At 52.0% G+C, this 8,706-nt stretch overlaps 1 non-coding gene across 1 annotated transcript; it reads left to right on the forward strand.

Annotated features, from left to right (window-relative positions):
- Positions 1-8,188: 8,188 nt before the first annotated feature.
- On the forward strand, positions 8,189-8,276 carry TRNAS-UGA. Its single transcript has one exon. It is a non-coding gene; the product is annotated as a tRNA-Ser (tRNA).
- Positions 8,277-8,706: the final 430 nt, after the last annotated feature.

The following is an 8,706-nucleotide window of genomic DNA, read 5'->3' on the forward strand; positions in this document are numbered from 1 at the left end:
AAACGCAGGACCTTGCCAGCTTCGGGGGCTAATGTCGGGGGGAAGACCCCGGGTAGGGCAATGGACGCGGAGCAGCCGGCTGGCCACTGGCCGGCTCGTGGCAAAGGCCGGCTGAGGAGCAGCCGGCTGGCGCCGTGGCCGGCTGGTCCGGAAGCCGGCTGGCTCCAGGTCCTAGTCGGCCTGGCTACGGCCACCAATACTATAGCTGGGCCGGCTTCTACAAGCCATATCCGACTGGGGGTTTGTACCTCAGACCGACTCGAGGCTGGCGAGTCTTGCACTGGAAGGAACCGGGTTGGTGATCCGGGTTCCCAAAGTCCACGCTGACTGCATCTTCCGTAAAGCGCGGGGCACTGTGGAGCAATAGTGCCACGCGCCGGACAGGCCATCATGGTCTACGTCGATCCGTACTGGCAACAGTGGCTGACGGTGACAGGGACACTTCCTCTCCATACCGCTGACCTTGGCAGCCGGATGGGACAGGCCACGACGCCTCAACGGCTCCTGACGTCACCGCCTCGGGAAGGAGCGGAAGCCGAAGCCGGCCAAGCCGGCCAGTAAACTATAGGGTCTTATATGTAAAGTGTCGGTGCCTATATAAGCCGCACTACCCCCTCTCGTGCGGGGGATCGATCAATCATCCTCATCTCCACCCTTAGCGCTGCCCTGTGAGAGAGACCATCGTCTCCCTTAGCCTCCCAGGAGCAGCCGGACACAGCTCTAGGAGCACCATTGTATTGTGTGATCATCATATACACTCATAGCATGAGTAGAGGTGTTACCTCCATCGGAGGGCCTCGAACCTGGGTACGTCGCCGTGTCGCTCGTCCCCATACCCGCATCCGGATACCGCCGTGAGATCTCTCAGGAACCACTTCGATTAGCCACCCTATGGCATATGCCGTGACGATACCACGACATCAATCTCAGCGAGACGGACCTCCGAGCTGAGAGCAAAGCGCCTTTGCGAGCCCAGCTCATTGCGAGGTTGCACGCACGATACAAGTTCCTAGGCGACTACGCCTCCAGTCATCAAACCAACAACATTGTGAACTCACAAGCCCTCCTGAAGTTCACCAAACACCTCAGCAGCTATAAGTACATGGTGCGGAAGCCACCCTATGGCATATGCCGTGACGATACCACGACATCAATCTCAGCGAGACGGACCTCCGAGCTGAGAGCAAAGCGCCTTTGCGAGCCCAGCTCATTGCGAGGTTGCACGCACGATACAAGTTCCTAGGCGACTACGCCTCCAGTCATCAAACCAACAACATTGTGAACTCACAAGCCCTCCCGAAGTTCACCAAACACCTCGGCAGCTATAAGTACATGGTGCGCAAGCTGATTGTTGAGGGCAAAGGTTTCGAAGAGGTCCACTCCGCCTTTCCGCATGTCACCCGAGGCGGACTTTGATGCTTTTGTGGCCAATGAAGAGCTACAAGCAACCAAGAATCGCAAGTTGTGGGGGAAGGAAATGCGGGAGCTTAACATCGGCAACCACAACCTTGGGAGCCGTGGGTACGAGGGAAAGGAGCCCTATTGGGCGAAGGAGGACGAGGCGTATGTAAATGCCGGCATTGAGAACCCCTGGCTCAAGTACAAGGACCCGCTTGAAAGAAGATTCATCAGGTCCCGGTACCATAAGAAGAAACTAACCGGGGAACTTGTCACGGACCCGAAGGTCGTAACCGACATAATTTGGTTCACGAACGACAAGAAGGTCCTGGCGTTGGAGAAAAAACTGGTAAGCAATTTACCGGTTTTATTAGATCAAGTGTCGTTCATATAATAGTAGCAACATTTCTAAATGGTTCGCGTTTCTTCCGCAGGAAGAAGAAAGACAAAGACTTTCTCAAGGTGACGAAGGCTCCTCGTCCCAGGCGTCGACGGGCAGGGTAGCATGGGACAAGCCTCTCGTACGGGCGCTAAACATCGTTAATGAGCATTCACCGACGAGAAGGCCGCATAGAGGCCATGTGGCTGGCGCCGGTACAGGCTACAAGCATGGTCACTATGGCTTGTCGTCTACGGTCGATAAAAATGCGCGTAATGAGAGGAAGCAGCGGGAGGCGGAGGAAATGAGGGAGTCAATCCTAGCCCAAGTCCAAGCTGGTTTGGTACCGCAAGCGGTACCGCAACTCAAAGCTACACTCGTACCTGAAGTCAAAGCTGAAGTCGCCGCTTCAGTCCAAGCAGATTTCAACGCTCTACAAGCGTGGTATGAGGGTGGCAAACAAGGCCCCCCCCCCCCTCCCCGAAAATGCAAGTGGTTAGCTTCAACGGCAGCAACTCGATGGTGCCGCCGTCCGCCGGCAATGACAATGTTATAATGGAGACTCCTCCGGCCGCCGGCAATGTCGCTGGTGCTAGGGATTCACCGTCCATGCCGGGTAGCAGCCCCTCCGTCACTTGCACGCCCGCCGCCGCATGTGCTGGCCCGTCGACATTAGCCGAGCTCAACGCCCTCACGGTAATTAACTAATGTGTACATCAAGTTAATATATTAGTTTCGTCATCCTTGCCCTCTCTCTAACGCCATACACATGTTCTCGCAGGTGCTCTCAATGCCATGCACCTTCCTGATGAGAGTAAATGACAAACTCAAAGACGTCGCGAGGGGGTCCATCCTTCGGCCCCTGGATAAGAAGTGGCACACACGAGATATGGTGGATGACGTTTACCGGGTTGAAGTGGATCGGGCGTTACCGGGCTATGAGGATTTGTTTCCTCCTAATCAACCGCATGGTGCTGATGACGATAGCCCGTTGAATCTGGCCTCACTGAAGGGTTGGGTACTGCTATGGCCGAAGACCCTAATTCGGATCAACACCTACTCAGGGTCGACGGCAAGCAAAGACAAGCACCTTGCGGTGCCACATGTCAGCGTCCCTCCACGACAGCCAGCGGCGCCCGTGGTCATCGCCCCACTAGAACGGCCAGCTGCGCCAGAGGTTAGCGCCCCACCACAACAGCCAGCTGCGCCAGAGGCCGAGGAATACGAACGTGACAACTTCCAATGGGATATTCCTACGTCTTCACAAGTTGTCCATGAGGATGCGCCGGTCTTGAAATATGTGTGCTCCAAGAAGCTGTTCGATTCTCAAGAAACGACTGAGGAGGAAAATCCTGAGGAGGTCGCCACCGCCGCCGTCAAAAATATGTTGAGCCCAAACACACTCCGTGCTACGGCCACTACGGCGATGGAGGGTCCATCAGTACAACCCAAGAAGAGGAAGAGGCAAAATAAGAAGGACGCCCAAGACAAGGCGGCGGCGGCCAAATCCAAGGACAAGGTCCCACTCATTGACAAGTTGCCAAACAATTGGCGACCTCTGCATCACTTGGGTCAACCGATGCTGCCGGAGCATGTCGTGAAGAAACTCACCCCGGATATGAGGAGCTTGCATGAGACTTGTCTTGCATGTGGAGAACCTTCTTCTCAAATCAAAAGATCCTGGTTACCCTCTCTTGGTGGCGAAGGTGCCAAGCCGGCATGAATTTCGTCGAGAAGTACCCCGCGGACTTGTGCTTCATCCGGTTCAACGACATCTTCAGCATCTATCGCATGCAAGCGCTCCACTTTAGTGTGGTTCGCCTAGTTGCTCTTAGCTTGTCTGCCCAGATTGTTAAGGAGGAGACGCCGACAATCGCGATAATGGACCCCTTCTATATGCGGGAGAGCATCATCTGCAACGCTGGGGATCGGGCGATTGCCACCCAGCAGGTCGAGGATTTCATCGTCGGCGAACATTAAAAAGGGTGCCATTCTCATCCCTTACTTCCCGAGTAAGTAATCACTCGCTAGTCCCTCATTACCATTCTATCCTATATCTCCATTTGCATTTCCAAAGGTTAATCCGTGTGTTTTCCGCGAGAGACAAGTTACGCACCCTCATCGTCGTGCACCCGCAACACTCGCATGCGGTCTATCTCGACTCGGGTAGGGACCACAAGAAAGACTACACCCACATCAAGGCCCTTCTCAATGATGCTCTCACCGGCTTCGCCAACAAGGCGAGGCCCCTCAAAGTAGAGAGGAAATCCCGAGGAGGCTTGGTCTTAACCCACACAACCAACTTCCCCGCCTCAGGCGATCGACGCCCGACAATGGGATGGACGCGTGGTACGCCATCCTTCGGATGCAGGAGTACATAAAGTACGCGAGATGACATGTTGCTGCCGAGAGAATCTCGAAACAGGTTTGCAAACATGGCGGATGTCCCCGATAGAGAGATTAGAAAGAGCTGGGGTCGCATCCGGCAGTTCATTTGCACGATAATCCGTAGGATGTCAACAATAGGTCCGGCGAGTTCTTCTATGGCTATGGTCTACCACCTAATGACGAGATAGAACTCCGCTTGGAGATGTCGCGTGATGAGAGGCCGTTCAACTCGCTTGAGGGCTGCCGTCCATTCCCCCTAGGCGTACAACCTGATCCTACGACGGGAACACTTGCTAAAGCTTGAACGATATGTCCTTGAACTTCCGTGCTTGTAATAATTGCTATATATTCCCATAGAATCGACTAGTTGCTTTTATTTAGTTGTATGAATGTGCATGTGAACATGTGTCTGTAGTTTCATTTACTTTGCTATATATTTCAAGATTATGGCGTACATAGCTTAATAATTATTTGCATTTACTCGACCACTACTTGCCTCGTATTTGGAGTTCGCCGATGATTAGAATGTTCGGTCAATCGTACACTCGGGGGTGGAGCCGGTGAGCCTTGGTGCGGCGGCCACAAGTATCAATCTATTGTGCATCCTACCTAGCCTCACCGACTCCATCCCTGGATGTTAATATTTGTTTCGACCGACAAAGTATGAGGCACGCTATTTAATTCGTACTACTTGTCTTCTATTTGAGTTCGCACTTCTTAATTGCATTGGCCGATGATTAAAATGTTCGGTCACTTGTACACTCCGGGGTGGGGCCGGTGAGGCTTGGTGTGATGGCCACAAATATCAATCTATTGTGCATCCTACCTAGCCTCACTGACCCCATCCCTGTATGTTATTATTTATTTCGACCAACAAAGTATGAGGCACATGCTATTTAGTTCATACTACTTGTCTCTTATTTGAGTTGGCACTTGTTCATTGCATTGGTACTAACGTTTTACTTATCTTGTGAATGGAGATGCCGACGACATATGTCGTGTACAAGGGGAGGGTTCCTGGAGTCTACGACGGTCGGGAGGACTGTCGGAGACAGGTGCACCGTTTCAGCGGCAACAGCTACAAGGGATACCCCACTAGGGTGGAGGGGGAAGGAAGATACGCCTGTTATCTAGCGGGAGAGATGAGGGACATGAGGAGGAACCGGATGAAGGCCATGGCCTTCGTGATGATGGTCATCATGACCATGTTGGTCATGTTCTATGTGATTGTAGTTTAGGTTAGGACCTACATTGTGAGGTGTATGACGATACTTGTGACTACTATGTACCAAGACTTCTAACTTTGTGAAACTTCATCATTCGGTGTTGCATATGCACATGTGTTATATGAATCAACATTCCGAAACGAGACTTGCGTATTTGTGTACTGATACCGAAATGAAACTTGGCTCTCTATGTGCTTCTCATATTGCATGTAATACTGTATAAATATGAACTGCGTTGTAAATATATACTTGCTGTCAAATATGTATTGTAATATGCTTGGAAAAAAGCTGAAAAAAGAATTTTCGAATTTATTGCCGGCGCACCTAAATGACCTACTGCCGGCGCACGTGGCATGCGCCAGTGCTGGAAGCACTACTGCCGGCGCAGCTGATGGTGTGCCGGTGAAAATGGTCCTTTGCCGGCGAAGCGTCGAAGGCGCGCCGGCAGTATCCATCTATCGCCGGCGCACTGCCTGGTGCGCCGGCAGTGGCCATTTATCACCGGCGCGTTCGCACCGGCGGGCTCGTGGTGCGCCGGCAATGGGCATTTTAGGTTCGCCGGCGGTAGGCCTTTTCCTTGTAGTGATCTGGGGCGGTAGTACCGCTCACGAGCGGTAGTACCGCTCAAGGTACCGCTTGAGGTACTGTAACGAGTTACGGTCGTACCGCTCCGGTACCGCCCTGGTACCGCTCTGGATCCAGTAAGCTCTGGACCCTATTGCGGTACCACGAGCGGTACCGCGGGCGGTAGTACCGCTCTGGGTCCTTTGACCAGATCTGGGGTGATTTCGAACTCAGGGCGGTAGTACCGCTTGCCGCAAAGCGGTAGTACCGCTTAGGCCAAAACTGGGTGTAACGGTTGGATTTGGAGGAGCCTATTTAAGGGCCCCTTCTTCCCCACCCGATTTTATCTCTTCCCCTTCTCTCTCCTCCATTGTTGCCCTAATTTTGAGGATAGGTGGAGGAGACCCCGATCTATAGTTCTACCAAGAGAGATTTCACAAATACTAGCTATTCCTTAGTGGATCTTGGTGGTAGGGTTCCTTTGGTGGATCTTGGAGAAGAGTTCCTTTGGTGGATCATTGGGGAGTTCCTTTGGTGGAGCCTTGGAGAGTTTCTTGGTGGAGCCTTGGAGAGTTTCTTGGTGGAGCATTGGAAGAGTTCCTATGGTGGAGCATTGGTGATGGGTTCCTATGTTGGAGCATTGGAGATGTGCAGCTATGGAGTCTAGCTTGGTGATGTACTAGCTCCATAGGGTGTTGGGAGCATCCTTGTGTGTGTGGAGCTCGCCCCAACCTTGTGAAGGAATCACCGCCTCGACCGGTGCCTTAGTGGAAGAGGGAGAGCACCTCCGTGGAGCTCTCTCGAGGAAGAGGGTGAGGCCTTCCTTCGTGGTGTGGCCGCCTAGTCTCTTGTGTGAGACTAGCACCTCCTCAACGCAGACGTACCTCCTTTAGTGGAGGGAGCTGCGGGAAACAAACCTCGACTCGCCTCGCGCCCCCGGTTGTCCCGCTCCTCACTTTTGTTATCTTGTTGATTCCTTTACTTGTTGCACATGTTCTAGCTTCATTGTAGGATCACCCCCATTGCTAAAAGTCACACCTTTACCTTCCGTTGCATAAAACTTGAAAAAGATTAAAATTTGCCGTAGCGCCATTCACCCCCCCCCCCCTCTTGTTCGCTACGATCCGTTCACCGGGTCGCCAACATCCAAATCTAACGCTGAGGCTGCCCATACATTCCCACCATTCAAGTCGTTGCCTCTGCGACCGAGCAAAATGTTCAGCACCGGCGAAAGCTGCCCGCTACCAAGCCGAGCTCGCCGCCACCTCCAATAGCCACCGCCGTGGTTCCCAGAACCCCCACCAGGGAGAGCACTGAAAGGCACCACCCTGGACCTAGGCCACTCCAAAGGAGCAGATCGGAGCAGGAGGAGCCCAACAAACGTCCTCACCGGTAGCGGCGAGCCCGGCGTGGAGGTCCTCTACCTATCACCATGCGGGGAGCCGAGGGTCCAGATCTCTATCGCCCCCTTCACCGGCTCCGCAAGCTTTACCCGTCAGCGCCTCTAGGGGCAGCGAGGTGTGGGAAGACGGAGAGGGGAAGGTGGGGGCAGAGAGCTGGGTAATGCCTCCTCGTTCGTCTGGGTGCGGGGGGCGAGTAGAGCGTTTTCCAATGGGTGTCGTGCGCTTGGGAGTTTTCAGGGCGACGTGGCCAGGCCTCTAGTCCCGGCCCGGAACACGACCGGGACAAAAGGGACCTGACGAAAGGCTTGTTTTCTACTAGTGGCTACTTGGGTGGCTCCCGCTATCACACTAGGTGTAGGTGTACTTAGATGGATTAGAGGTTTTTCCTCCCTTAGAGCAACTCTAACAAATCATTTTCTCGAGCCGTATGAGGAGAAAACCTCCTATACGTTTCTAGGGGGCGTTATTTATCTACCTCTATCCCAATAAGCTGTCTATCGAATCATTGCAATTGATGTCCGATTTCGAAGAGAAGGAAGAGATCTTCGAAAAGTAGGTTTTTATGATCCGATAAAGAATCAAACTTGTTTAAATGTTCCAGCTATTCTCTATTTCCTTGAAAAGGGTGCTCAACCGACAAGAACTGTTTATGATATTTTAAGGAAGGCAGAATTCTTTAAAGAAAAAGAAAGAACTTTGAGTTTATTGAAGAACTAAATGAATAAATAAAGTAGAAGAAGGGGACTTGCATCTGAGATCTTTCTAGGGGTTAGTAGATCTTTTTATATGGCTATGTTCTACTTGTACGAGTAAAATAGGGATTAGGCTGTGGAGAGATGGCTGAGTGGTTGATAGCTCCGGTCTTGAAAACCGGTATAGTTCTAGGAACTATCGAGGGTTCGAATCCCTCTCTCTCCTTTTGCTTATTGAATATGCTTGTTTCTTGAATTACAACTCTAACAGAGACTGAAATACGGGCCAAAATCGAAAAATTTCGGCAACAATACAGGTTCAGGCCAATAGAGGCCCAAATCGGAACCCAAACTCGCGACCTTGCCTAAAAACAAGTTTGGGGGGCCGAGAAACTCGGCGGCCACCCCTGCTTTTTAATTCACTAACTAAAAGGTTTCTGCTTGACAAGAGCACACATGCAACCAATAAATTTGTGCTTGACAAGAGTTTTGGCTGATTTACTTACTTCTTTCTCCCGGCTGGTGTATAGAGACATGGTAACGGAAAGCAACAACATCATCTGCACCACGAGTCCACACATTATTCGAAGTCCGAACCACGATCCCTAAACTCTTGAGTGCAGAAATAAATCTCGAGCCAATTCTTCGATGATCAA

Source organism: Lolium rigidum, chromosome 6, assembly GCF_022539505.1.
Source record: "Lolium rigidum isolate FL_2022 chromosome 6, APGP_CSIRO_Lrig_0.1, whole genome shotgun sequence".
NCBI classification, from domain to species: Eukaryota; Viridiplantae; Streptophyta; class Magnoliopsida; order Poales; family Poaceae; genus Lolium; species Lolium rigidum.